Here is a 15,221-nt window from a genome sequence, read left to right on the forward strand (position 1 = left end):
CTTATGTGCATGCTTTAACTGATCTAAGTTTGTCTACACATTCCCTATCGGAGCAATATGTAAGTGGCTGTAGTATATTCCTGGATCCCTCTATGTCAGTATTTCAAAATATTATTTAAATGATAAAAAAACATTTTTTCACCGGTTTTGACCACACTCTATGGGAGTCAAGGTATACAAACAACAGGCATATTTCTATACCTCACTAAAGCCTTTTGACTCAGTAAACCATGAGTTACTCTTAAATAAACTTGAACTCTACAATATACGAGGGCGGTTCAGAAAGTAACCTCCTATTGGTCACAGTGCGGGTTGTGGGGGGAGTAGCGACGCCATCTGTACGTTCACGCACTCAACAGGTCAGTCGGCATCAAGCCGTGGTCGAGTGAACGTCGTACCTGCGCTAGTTTAGTTTTTGTGGCAGTTTGAAATGTGTGCTGCAATAGAAAACCCCGCCAAATGTGAAGTGCGTGCTGTCATAAGGTTTTTTACAGCCAAAGGATCTTCTGCAGCAGCTATTCATCGTGAGCTTTGTGCCGTGTACGGACCAAGAGTTATGAGTGAAGGAGTTGTCCGTGAATGGGTACGTTTATTTAAAAGTGGACGAGAAAACGTTCATGATGAAGAGAGGAGTGGTAGACCATCATTGGTGACTGACGAACTCGTTCAGACAGTTGATGCAAAAGTTCGTGAAAATCGACGTTTCTCAATGTCGGAGTTGTCTGCTGGTTTTCCACAGATTTCTAAGACTCTCTTGTACGAGACAGTGACAGCAAGATTGGGTTACCGTAAGTTCTATGCACGTTGGTGCCCAAAATTCTTACCGACCACCACAAAACTCAAAGAATGGCCTCTGCATTAGACTTTCTGTCACGTTATGAGGACGAAGGAGAACCATTGTTAAACAGAATCGTGACCGGTGACGAAACCTGGATTAAGTACGTGAACCCTGAGACAAAAGAACAATCAAAGATGTGGGCACATTCAAATTCGCCTACCAAACCAAGAAAAGCCTCGCAAGATTTTTCTGCCAGAAAACTGATGGAAACGGTGTTTTGGGATGCCAAAGGGGTGTTGTTGATTGAATTCATGGAACGTGGTATGACCATTAATCAAGACGTGTACTGTGAAACAATAAAAAAGTTACGACGGGCTATACAGAACAAACGCCGTGGTATGCTGACTTCCGGTATCGTTTTTTTGCACGATAACGCCCGTCTTCACTCTGCTCGCAGAACAACGGCCCTTCTTGAGTCCTTCAAGTGGGACGTTATCAACCATCCACCTTACAGCCCAGACCTGGCGCCAAGTGATTATCACCTCTTCATGCATTTGAAGAAATGGCTCGGGTCACAGCGGTTTGATGACGACGAAGAGCTCAAAGATGCGGTCACAGGCTGGCTCCAGGCACAAGCGGGTGATTTTTATGCAGAAGGAATTTCAAAGCTTGTGAAGAGATCCGATAAGTGCCTCAATCGCTATGGAGACTATGTAGAAAAATAGTGCAAAGATGTAGTTGTAAGATGTATATATTAAAATATTTTTATTTAACTTGGTGTATTTTTTTAAATCAACCGAGGTTACTTTCTGAACGGCCCTCGTACATGACACATCCATAGAAATGCTGACTACATGCCTAGTTAATTGTAAGCCATATACAAAACTGACTTACAAAGTCAATGATCAGGTCATAAATTTCCAGTCCAGATATGAAACAATCACATCAGGTATACCTTGGGGCTCAGTTTTGGACCCTTTTCTCTTCCTTGTGTGCATAAATGATATAAAGCTAATTCGCAACTCCCAGTTGTTAACATTTGCAGATGTTACCTTATTATTATTTGCTGGAAAACAAAATGATGAATTAACACTGGTCGCAGCTGAGGGATAGGTCAAAATAGGTCAAATAGCTACTTATTTCCAGGATTGAGAGTTGAAGATTAATACCAGCAAATCGTAGTTATTGTCATTTAAACTTACAATTTCACACCAAGTCTTTGTCAGTAACACAGCTGAAATTGAGCAGTTGACTCAGAAGACTATAAATTTCTTGATAGTTACCTACATGAAAATCGATGATGGGTAAACCATACCAGTGTTATATACAATAAAATCTAATTAGCTAGCTATCAAAAGTGGTTGCTTACCAGACATTAAAAACAATTTATTATGCAAGAATTTTAGAACTGATTAATTATGGGATGGAGATATGAGGCTATACTGCTGAACAGAATATTAACCCTGCAGAAAGGATCAATCGGGGTTATTCGTGGAATAGCGTACAGAGACTCCTGCAGGGAAATCTTTTACATTATAAATACCTCACTGTCTACCCACTGCAGCTTTTAAATTTATTGCATTTTTTGTGACATGACAAAACAAAGTGCTCTGATATGCATGTATATGATACAAGAAAGAAAGACTGCCACTACAGACAAAGAACTAAACTAAAAACAACAGACTATAATCCGTGTATTAATGACCAAATATGGTATAAAAACTGCTGAGCTCTTTAAGGTGTCATGAAGGGAATTTATTCAAAGTGAAACTGAAATCATTCATGAATGACATGTGCTCATATTCTTTGAGCGAATATTAATATTACACTGAAACGAAATCTCTAGATATTTTGTTATGCAAAATGTGAATATTGCAATAATGATGATGTAGTACCCAAGTCTGTGTCTTAATAAGTGAACTATATTTGTACCATGTATATATTATGCATATATAAAATGAATCTGCTCTCTGTCTGCGTAAAGCTTGTAAATTTTGTTGTCTTACTACAAGAGAACATTTCAAAGTGTCAGCAAACAATCTTGATTATATATGGTAGGTGAGTAGAGTACAGGGGATAAAATAGTGCAATAAATATTTTTTGTTTATGCCCAATTTCACTTTGAAGGGGTAAAACAAACCCAAAAGTTAATTTGGGATGTTAGATTCAGAGGGAATATATTCAAAATGATGATAAGTAAAAAATGTTTTTCATATAAATTTCATATGTAATTAATGTTCTTGAAAATGGTATAGTCAACTTTTGGAATAATATGAAATTTTGCAAAACACCCCACCACCATTAATTAATTTCAAACAATGAAACGTTTTTTTACAGCCTAAATTAAAGAAGCTTTCAAGTCATATACATCCCTATGCAATAACACTAGCTTATAGACTACTGTCTTTGGTAAATTCGCTGTACTCAGTGTACTGTCGAGTTTTTGCAACACATCTAGTTAAAATACATATACATTCATTATGGTTCTAATTATTTATTTTACTTATATTTGTTTTATAATTTAAATTGATATTTTATGTTCTACATTCACAGTTCTGTTGGTATTTTAGTTTACCTTTTAACATACATGTATTTTGTTAATTGAAAATAATAAGTAACTCATTACTATGATGATCATCATCATCATCATTTAAGACTGATTATGCCTTTCAGCGTTCAGTCTGGAGTATAGTCCCTCTAATAAAATTCCTCCATGATCCCCTATTCAGTGCTAACAATGGTGCCTCTTCTAATGTTAATCCTGTTACTTCAAAATCATTCTTAACCGAAGGGAACTGATTATATACTAGTGACTGCAGCTTGATTGTACTGTTTCTTAAGTGAACATTGACAATCATTCAACAGAACTAAATCTGAAAATCTTCTCAAAAAGTTCTTCCAACATCAGCTCATCAGGCCATAGTGCATTATAACAATATATCTATGTTTATTCTCTCTGATATTTTTATCATTAGATATACGTTGCTACATATAGAATTAATCTTTAGCTTTCTAGTAAGGTATGTACTTCAGTGAATATTACTGGTAAACTGAAGCTGTGTGCTGGACCAGGAGTCAAACTCAGACCCTAGTCTTTCACAGAAAATGTTATTTTAAATTGAGCTATCGACCCACAAATCACTATTCAGCTTCATAGTTTCTATTGAAGTTACAGAATATGACAAAGATACTGGCAGAACTCAAGTTGTAAAAGTCGATGGTAGATCGCTATTTTACTAAGGATGTAGTCATCAAATGGCAAGGGTCTGGGCTGTAGTCGCAGTCCAGCTCACACTTATATTATATTATGAACAGCGATTCAGAGCAAGGAGTTTTGTGAAACCTGAAGTGTCTTAAAGTGAAATTATAAAAGGCTACTAAGAAAATACTACAAACAGTCAACAGTTTCTAATAATAGGTGGCACAAACTAAATATTTAGAAATCGACTTAAAGAACCTGGAAAGAGTACTGTGTGATGATCATATCATAGCCTGCATAGTGTGGCTCTTTCCATCGAGGAAATGTTAATCTTCTGAAGTGGAGCCTTCGTAAGCATGCAACATGATTCACGCGTTCTGCAATGTAACAGCTTCTTCAATAGCACTAATAAATGCTGTGAAATGATCCTCACACATAGGCCTTTCCAGCAGAAAAGAGCAACGGTATTCTTCTGTTGTCACATGCGATCTACGACAGGAATATTTATATCTTGTTGTGTGAATCAACAAGCTGGAAGATTGATAAAGACCCCACAGGAGAGCAGAGAGGTAAACGTTCGCATTGTTGATTTCTTCTTCCCTTTTGCAAAAAGTTACGGAAAGATTAAAACCTCACAGCTCTGTTCCACCACTGTCTTATGGCCTTCGAATGATACACAAAGGACTACCATTACATCCTGTTGTGAGCAATATTGGCCCTCCAATGTGTTACTTAAGTAGACATCTTTCACCTTTACTGAGACCTTTTGGGGGGACGTGCTCACATCATACCTATAATTTCGATGACTTTATTAAAAGACTGAAAACATTTCGATTCAATGGGTCGAACTTATTAGTAACCTTCGATGTCGTCTCACTCTTTAGTAGGGTCGCTCTCACAGTTTCATTGTCACTCATCAGCAGTAAGTTCAAAGCTGATATAACAGAGCTACTGTATTTCATCATGCCCTTTCCTCAACCTACTTTTTATTCAACAAGGAATATTATGAGCAAATTGATGGTGTTACCATGGGCAGTCCTCTCTCTCCTTTGGTAGCAAACTTTTTTATGGAAGACTTTGAGGAGAGGGTACCTGAGTAGAACGTATACCAAAAGATGATATGTAGATGATAATATTGTAGTGTGGTCCCTGCGTGAAGAAGAACTGTCATGCTTTTTGCAGTATCTGAATTCTATCTACAAGAATATAAATTTACAATGGAAGTGCAAAATGTAGGTTGCCTACCATTTCTGGAAGTTTTGAACGGTCGGAAAGTGGATGGATCACTCGCGCATTGCGTTTACTGTAAACCCACACATACAGACCTGTATTTGTAGCATCTAGCTGCCACCACCCATCACAAACTACAGGCGCCCTTCGAACTTTCTTCCACTCTATAAATTGTGTCTGATGGAGACAGCCTGGCAAGGGAACTTGAACACCTATAACCTGTGTTCAAAGATAATGTCCATTCCTCACATCAGATCAGCACAGCTTTAAGGAAAAAGAAACGTGACCACCCATATGATTAATAGGAGAAGGAGCAATTGAAGTCAAGGGCGTTCATCCTCCCGGCCTACTCTAGGGATGGGCAACTTGGACATTTGTCCAGGGCGCCAAAATATGGGGGGCGCCATTTTGGTTGTAGGTGTGAGAAAAAAACTGTTGGGTCAAATACTCAATAACGCCACATTAAATATAAGTTGTAATTATGCGAGTGGTTTCCTTCACTCGGTTATCTAGGCTTCCATTATTAGAGGACGTCTGTCACTGTACAGCCTGTTGCTGTGTGGCCAGTTGCTGCATGGCCTGTTGCTGTGCAATCGAAAACGATATTTTGATCTTGGTCGATAACTGTGGTGGCAATGGTTCTCTGCTCGCTCTGAGATACCATTGTCACGGTTGTGTGACCCACAGTTACATGACTTGCAACAAAGCGAGCAGTAGCTGTGCACCATTCACGTTACAGAAGCCTCAGTGCGCGAGTCCTAGTCGTATGTGCCCTGTTTTTTTAAAAGGTAAGTTCACCTATCATAAAGCTGTTATTTAGTCTGATAGATACTTGTTTATCTTAAATCGATTATTTTGGATCAACAATAACATGACACCTCGTTGGAAGAAGAAACAGGAACTCCTCATTCAAAGCACAAGATTTACCCACCATAGACCCAAATTTTTTTTTTAAATTTTAGAATTGATCGACCACTAAATGCACTTGACGCCATATTTGAACAACTTACTAATCATAGTAAATATTTTCCATTCTTATATAATTTAAATACCATGCCCAAGAAATGCTGTTGAAATACTGTAAGAATTTAGAATGTATTTTAACTGATGGTTATTCTGTTCACTTAAACAGGGTATAGTTATCACAGGAAATTAAGGTAGTCACTGCGCTTCTGGGCAAAGAAGAAAGCCTAAGAAATCTACTAATTATAAAGTTAAATTTCGTCCCACATCTTACTCTTTCCTTAATAATATTGCAAATGATACCAATAACTGTAGCAAGTGGCGAAAGGATTTTCTCTAAGCTAAAGTTAGTTCATAATTTTTTACTTTCGACTGCGACACAAAATCGTCTTAATGGTTTGGTCACTCTTGCAAATGAGCATGAAATTGCAGATCAAGCAAATTCAAAAATGTATTAAAAAGGTTTGTAGAACTGAAAGTAAAAAAAAACAGTTTTTTGTGATTGTAGCAAAATTAATTTCTCCTTTTCTGATTGCTTGTTTGTCAGTGTTATATGTTTCTATCTTAAATTATGCCTTTATTAAAATATCAATACAGTGATGACACAATTTAAATACAATGATTTGATTTTTTCTGATATATATAAGAAAAAATCTAGTGTGTGTGTGTGTGTGTGTTCTTTTTCTGTCCAGGTTGACATAACTGCAAAAGTGGGTCCTGTTCGTCCTGTATCTCCGCAATATTTCGTCGAAATTAGGCGGGATCTTAAGGAAACATCATGTCAAAGTCATCTTCGACCCACCTGCAAAGACTTGTGCTCTTCTCGGTTCGGCAAATAACGATCTGGGATTATGGAGGGCTGGAGTCTACAGAATACCTTACCAGTGTGGCAAAATCTACATTGGTCAAGTAACAAGCATAGTGCGTGAAAGATGCGTTGAATACAATCGCCACACTCGCCTTTCACAGCCCAGTAATTAGGCATAGCCGAACGTAGGACATTCCCTGGATTATTCTGTCGTGGAGGGTTTGGCTTCGACCAGATCCTTCTGAGGTTCAATTATTAAGGAATCGTTGGAAATACGTTTGACAGAAGTTCATCTTAATAGCGATAGCAGCATTGAACTGGATCAACTGGAAAAGAAAACATTTTATGACGAATGACACGTCTAGCGATAGTTAATTTCATTAATTTTGACATCTGAATTTTAACGACGTGAGTGCGCATTCCAACAGAGAGCACACATGTAGTATCGCCACTATGCATGCGCCTGATCTCCATAGATGGAGCAATTTCCGAAGAGGACGCGAAACACGGAGGTCCTTCATGTAGCGGCTGTCTTACTGCACACGTCTCTGTGTGACTGATATAAAATTAGCAATGTCAACTAGCAACATGAAGAGGGCTGAATGGTTGTGAGCCGAAATGTCATGGCAAGAAATCAACTAAATCCAGCCGAAATCCTGAAAGTTCATAGAATCACAATTTTCATATTATTTCTAATTATCGGTTTTTATATTGACTCATCTTATTTCACTCTTGTATAGTATTTCACCCTTGTTTCTTTCTGATAATAAATTTGTGTATTCACACCCAACATCTTTAATCTCAGTAGAAGTCAAGCATACAATCCTTTTTAAATTAATTCATGTTGGAGATAGTTGAAGTAGCGAAGAATCTATTACATTATGTCCATTTCAGCTCCACCATTAAGGTCAAAATATTAATTATGAGGGGCATTTAATAAGCAATGAAACACACTGTTTTCTAGGCCAGTTTCAGCTGAAAAAATGCGGAAGTTATTGTGGGACACCGTGGAATATCCCCACTTCACCCATATAGTTTCGCGTTTCGATAGTTGGTGGCCCTATACGTAGCCTTTAAAGTAGAGTCTGTAGCGGAGGTGCGTTCCAACCAGTGAACTGTCATTGAGTCTTTAGGCGGAAAACTAAAGAATTGCAGATATTCATAGACGATTGCAGGATGTCTACAGAGACCTAGCAGAGAACAAAACCACGGAGAGTCATTGAATGAGGCGTCTGTCATCATCGCAACAAACCTGCTCGATCCCCCACGTGCTGGCCAGCCGCACACTAATGTGAGTTCTGTAGTTTTCGAATGTGTGGACATTCTCTTTCGAGGTGATCTACAGACTGGATATCTCTGTTGGTAGTGCTGACACACTCGTCCACGATTAAGGGTACTCAAAACCATGTGCCTGCAGGGTTCCTCACAGCCTAACAGAAGCCCATAAAGAGCAACAAAGCACCATCTGTATGGAACTGCTTGTGTGTTACGAATTTCACTGTGACAGTTTTTATCGAACATCGTCACAGGCGATGAAACATGAGTTCATCACCTAGAACCAGAAACAAAACGCCAGTCCAAGAAATGGTACCATACCACTTCTCCTCTGAAGAAAAAGTTCAAAGCTGCACCCTCAGCCACTTAAGTCATGGTGGTGGTCTTCTGGTTCTCTGAAGGGTTTATTCTATTTGATGCCCTCTCTCATGGTGCAACGATCAACTCAGAAGTGTGTTGTGTTACCCTCAGGAAATTGAAGAAATGACTTCAGCGTGTTCGTTTCTACAGAAATGCAAACGAATTTCCCTTTCTGCATGACAACAGAAGGCTCACACAAGTCTGTGTGCCCGAGAAGAGCTCACAAAACTTCATTGGACTATTCTTATGCATCCACCTTACAAATTGGATCTCACACCTTCCAACTTCCACCCGTTTGGCCCAATGAAGGCTGCAGTCTGTGGGAAGCAGTTCATGGATGATGGGCAGGTTATTGATGCAGCGAGACGTTGACTCTGACATCTACCAGTAGGGTGGTACCATGCAGGCATACAGGATCTCCCAGTAAGGTGGCATTACGCCACCATTTTGAACAGAGATTATGTTGAAAAACAGAGTTTTGTAGCCAAGAGAGCAAGTAATAATATGGTGTATTGGGTTCCTGAACAAAATCAACCTGCTTTTAGAAAAAAATATATTGCATTGCTTATTGGACACCCGGTGTAGTTACAGTCAAATCTCCATTGTGCGTAGTTTTCAAGTAATGTTGCTGAAGAGTGACTGTGACACATAGAGTATTGCTTGACAGACCTAAATAAGTAGTGGTATCTCACATTATCAAATCTACTCTCACCATGGGCGTTTTGAAAAGTATGAACTACAAAATTTTTGGGCATGTGCATTGATCATGGTTTGAGTTGAAAAAACCATGTCATAAGCCTATCCCAAAAACTCAGTTTTGCATGTTTAGCACTGTGAATAATTTCTAGAGTTTATAGCACATAGTGTTCAAGATTAGAGTATTTTGCTTTGTCTCCATTCTGTCTTATTTTATGGAATGACGGTCTGGGATTTAACAAATTCTCACTTGAGATAAATTTTTAAATTAAAGACTATGGCGATTAAAATTACTACACATAGCACTCCACAAACGCAGTCCAGGTCCTTATTCACACAGTTAAAAACATTTTCCGTACCATATTCGTATACAGGGGGGTCCATTGATCGTGACCGGGCCAAATATCTCATGAAATAAGCTTCAAACGAAAAAACCACAAAGAACGAAACTTGTCTAGCTTGAAGGGGGAAACGCGATGGCGCTATGGTTGGACCGCTAGATGGTGCTGCCATAGGTCAAACGGATATCAACTGCGGTTTTTTTAAAATAGGAACCCCATTTTTTATTACATATTCTTGTAGTACGTAAAGAAATATGAATCTTTTAGTTGGACCACTTTTTTCGCTTTGTGATATTTGGCGCTGTAATAGTCACAAACGTATAAGTACGTGGTATTACGTAACATTCCGACAGTGCGGACGGTATTTGCTTCGTGATACATTACCCGTGTTAAAATGGACCATTCACCAATTGCGGAAAAGATCGATATCGTGTTTATGTATGACTATTGTGATCTAAATGCCCAACGGGCGTGTGCTATGTATGCTGCTCGTTATCCTGGACGACATCATCCAAGTGTCCGGACCGTTTGGCGGATAGTTACGTTATTTAAGGAAACAGGAAGTGTTCAGCTTTGTGCTTTGGTTTTTGGTATAACACAAAACAGATGTTTTTGATGGGAAGAGAATTTAAGGTGATTACAGACCACACAGCACTTAAATGGTCATTGACCTTCAAGGGCCCAAGTTCCAGGTTAACAAAGTGAGATTAAGTGAGTTTCAGGTTAAGGTCATTCCCTGACCTGGCAAGCAACATGTAAATGCTGACACGATAAACCATAAGGATCGTTTTTGTGCTACAATAAGTCATGAGAAGAGTTAAAAGCATCTCAAGAAGAGGATTCTCAATCCAAAATGAGGAAAAATGATCAATGTTTTGTTAAAATAGATGGATCATTGTAAAAATCAACATTAAAGGAAACTGCCTGGTTATTCTGGAAAGCATGAGAGAATAACCCATGACAGAACAAGACACTTATTTATTATCTATTCATTATGGTAAAAATGCAACAAACATTAAAATAGATTAGGTATATTGAGGGCCAAGTCATTCTGACTTTTTCAGTTTGTTTCACAATGTGATTTCTGTAACAGGTGCAATAATTTTGGAAAAATTAAGATACCATTTCCAGAACTGCCAGAGACTAGTCAACCATTTAGAACAGTAAGCTTGAATGTTGGTGGAGTGTTACCTAAGCCTAAAGATAGGAATAAATACACAGTGATCATATTAGATCATTTCTCCAGATATCTTCTCATAATACCAATACCTGATCAGAGTGCCAAGACAGCAGCTAACGTTTATGTTAAGGAGTCAATTCTAAAGTTTGGATTAACATTAAGAGTACGTAATGATGAAGGAACGAATTTCATTGGTTAATTGCTTAAACAGACTTGCAAGCTGATGCAAATAACGCAGCTAAGGCACACTCTGAAGGAAATGGAGGCCAAAAGCAAGTTCACAGAATAGTCATAAAATGGTTAGCCACTATGCAAGCAGCAAGCATGATAACTGCGATGTCTGTCTCCCTTATGCTGCAAGTGCTTACAGAGTAGAAATGCACATGTCAGCTGGCCTTAGTCCATATGAAATTATTTGTGGAAGGAAGATGCATTCACCCTTGGTCCTTGCCCAACTGACCACTGGAACCAGCAAGAAACATGTAAAGGAATTGGCGAACAAGTCAAAGGGGACATGGAAGGGAGTGAAACAGCATGATCATAAATCATTTCCTCTGCAAACGAAATAACATAATCGCCAAGGAGTCGGGGCACAGTATCAAGTTGGAGGTCTTGTCTATTTGAGCAACATAGTGTTTGTTATTACAAAGGTTATCACATAAGACACATTTTCATTATGTGCATTGTTTAACTCTAGCGTTTAGAACTAATTAACCATGTTTACTGTAATTCTGAGTTTTGCAGTGACATTGTGTTCCATTAATGCAATAGTAATAGTACTGCACAAACCAGATGTGTTGTTTGAACCATATCAGACATTGTAGTTTCAACAAGTAATTCTAAATTTGTGCACAAATACAGTTTCAGTGAGATTAGACACCAATTCAATTCTGTTAAAAAGCAGATTTATTTAATTCATTCTATCAGAGATAAGGATACAGTTTTATAAATGGGAACATCTTGGTATAACAACTGGATCACCATTAAAACATAGTTAGAATACATATTTGCTAATTATGAATAAGAGATTAATTGCTTCTTAAACCTCTGCCGCAAAAAACCTTGATTAGGCAAAAGCATACCTGGTTTGATTTTAGAGGGAGTGTTCTTCTTACTGTATTTGGTACTTTAACCAGCTGAGAGCTGTTCGATGTTAGAGACAAGATTTTAGCTCTTGAACAACTCTAGTATGAATTCAGTTAACCTCTCTAATGAAATAATTTTATTAAGTAAGATGCAAAGGACCATTACCAACAAAGCAATTTTTATTCAGTAGATAATGAAGCAATTCGTTACACATTACATCATAATTCGTGGTGAGATGAATGGAAAAGTTCATGAGTTCTTGTTCTTTGAAGGATTAAATACTGTGAGTGCTCACTAACTTTAAATACAATGCTGCAGTCTACTGAATGCTAGAATTGACATCCTTAATTTAAGAACAGCTCTAGAAAGTAGTTCAAACGATTGGCTAAGCAGTGTGCTATGGCATTCATACCAGTGAATACATTATGGGAAAGGCAGTGATCAATGTCTTACGAATATTTACTATTAAAAACAGGCTTGATCACGATTTACTTATCAAGGTGACTGGTTTCGACCACTAGTGATTCTCCAACAGAAAGAGGTTCCTACTCAATGGTCTGAAGATGACCACAGTAGTGGTAGAAACCGGCCACCTTGATAAATAAATCGTGATCAAGACTGTTTTTAATAGTAAATATTCATACCAGTTCTTACAGATCCTACTATTAACTGAACATAACCTAGATGCAATCTCTACTACGATTTTCTCTTCTAATTCTTATAATTTATGTGCTTACTACAAGTTAACTACCAGACACTCTTTAATGGAAGAGGAATTAACTTTTATTCTTTCTGTACCCATTGCTACATCATAGCATAATTTTGAAAAGTATAAAATTTATGCTTACCCTGTCATGTTGTAACAAGTAGAACTTTGCGTCATGTATCAGCTAAAGGATAATTTACTGGTCAGTAAAGATCGAAGATATTTTTTGTCTCTGAATGAGCATGATTTGCATGTATATAAATGTAGTCTTAATTTAATTTTCCCAAACCTGGCTGTATACTTAGATAGTAGAATGTACAGCTGTGAGAAAGAATTTTTTATGAATAATCCTCTGAAATATATTGCCCTAAGATTTAATGCATCTCTATCAGCTATTTCTTAAACCATATTCTGTAATTTATTCCTTCCATTTGACTCTCAATGTTAGATTTAGATGTGCAACTTCTGGTACACTGGAACTACCTTTCGCACTCAGCTTAAATGGTAGGAGATTAATTTTAAATCGCTCCCTTTGTGATTCATCATGTGATCCATTTGATATACATTCCATATCTACATCTACTTTTCACACTTTTGGAAAGCTCACATTAAAGAGGATGTTACCAATTTACTATAACAAATCATACATACTAACATGTGCAAATAATTCCCCGTATGGCTTAACAAAGGTTAATGAATTAACTATGGATATCCAAGAAAATGCCATGACCACTAACAACAAGTTAAATTACATTGAAGTATCAAACAGGATTAAGGTGGAGGGAACCTTGTACCATTACCTTACAGTAGTGTCAACCCGCACTTAATCATCAGTATTGTGTTCTGCATACTTTTATTAATTTGTCTTGTTGTATGGCAGATGTCATGTATACAGTTGTGACTTTAAAAGCCCACTCATCAGTATCAATCTTTATTGTGTTTGCAGATGTGATAAACGTTGCAATGCCTTCTGACGCCACAAGAGGCAAAACAGATTCATGACTCCCAGGTGGTCATTCTGAGCCAACTTTGACATCCCATCTTCTCTGCAGGGTGTGATGTTAGGACTACAGTCTTTGATGCAGTCGTCTCACACATATGTGTGCACAAGCTGGCACTGTCTTGGAATGCTGACGAAGTGCAGTGTCAGTATACGTCTGTCATAGAGCTCCTTCACATACAGTCAAGTTGCGCCACTGACCACAGCACACAGCAGAGCTGTTTTCTTGCATGGTTTCGACATGAAATATATGTATTTTTTGGCTCACAATGGAGTCTAGATAAGTCAGTTTTTATCTGTACAACGTCCGCAACTCATGGTCGTGCGGTAGCGTTCTCGCTTCCCGCGCCAGGGTTCGATTCCCGGCGAGGTCAGGGATTTTCTCTGCCTCGTGATGACTGGGTGTTGTGTGATGTCTTTAGGTTAGTTAGTTTTAAGTAGTTCTAAGTTCTAGGGGACTGATGACCATAGATGTTAAGTCCCATAGTGCTCAGAGCCATTTGAACCAAGGAAGACAACTCAGCTAGGATAGCTTGGCGTTGCGAGCACATTATTACCATAAAATGTTTGTATGGGATAAAGTGGTGAAGAATAATTACTTGGCGTTAATGTATTTGTCTACCTCGAGGTCCCAGTGACCACATAATCCTGACAAATAGCATAGAAGGACCTAGGTCAAGGATGCAAACCATTAACACATTATAACAGATAAAAAAACTGAATGTAGATAGCAGGGAGATAGCTGATAACTATCCTAACATTGAAGCACTGCATCAAAATAAACAACAGGCTTCAAAAATTCATATGAAAATGACATATTATTAGATAGTTAGATACTTAGTGTTTTTGTTGCTCCAGAGAAGAGACTAAAGGAAAACGAAATATTGATTAATACTCAACAAGATATATATTTGTAAATACAAGTTATACTGCAAAATGTGTAAATACAAGTTTTAGTGAACATGAAGCCTACGTTCTTGCCCTCTAGGTTACATGCTACTCCCTCTAACAAACTTTTTATTTTTGTATTGGTTTCTGTGGGACCATGTGAGCCAAACCAAACTGGTCATGGATAAGTCTCAATATTTCATGCAAGAGTTATTAACTCTTTGAATATTGGATATAAACTGACCGTCACTTACACATTTTACATTGAGGACTGTATTCCCGCTATTCACATACCACTTAAATGTGGTTAAGTTGCTGGGATAAAGTAATACTGTGCCTTCTTCTTTCGTATACATTCTCAGTTGTGTTTGCTTGCAGTGAGGGATAATTAAACTTTAGAGATTGCTCTAACCAGATTTCTTCCATTGTCATTGTATAGATTTTTATATATGCGCTTCATGACAGTAACATGTCGAGGACTGATGAAAATGATTGTAACGTCGTATTACTGAGTACTTCCACATGTATTACGCCCACACGCAGACCAACAAATCAGGCAAAGAATTTTTTTCTCTAACATCGAATGCTGGGAATCAGTTTGCAGATAAAACAGACCTTATTAATTAACTCTGCAATTACGAAAGGTTATGCTTGCTTCTACTTGCGGACAAGGTAGCTCCCTAAATCTGCATCTATGTATATAATCCCCTA

This window comes from Schistocerca nitens, chromosome 3, assembly GCF_023898315.1.
Source record: "Schistocerca nitens isolate TAMUIC-IGC-003100 chromosome 3, iqSchNite1.1, whole genome shotgun sequence".
Taxonomy (NCBI): domain Eukaryota; kingdom Metazoa; phylum Arthropoda; class Insecta; order Orthoptera; family Acrididae; genus Schistocerca; species Schistocerca nitens.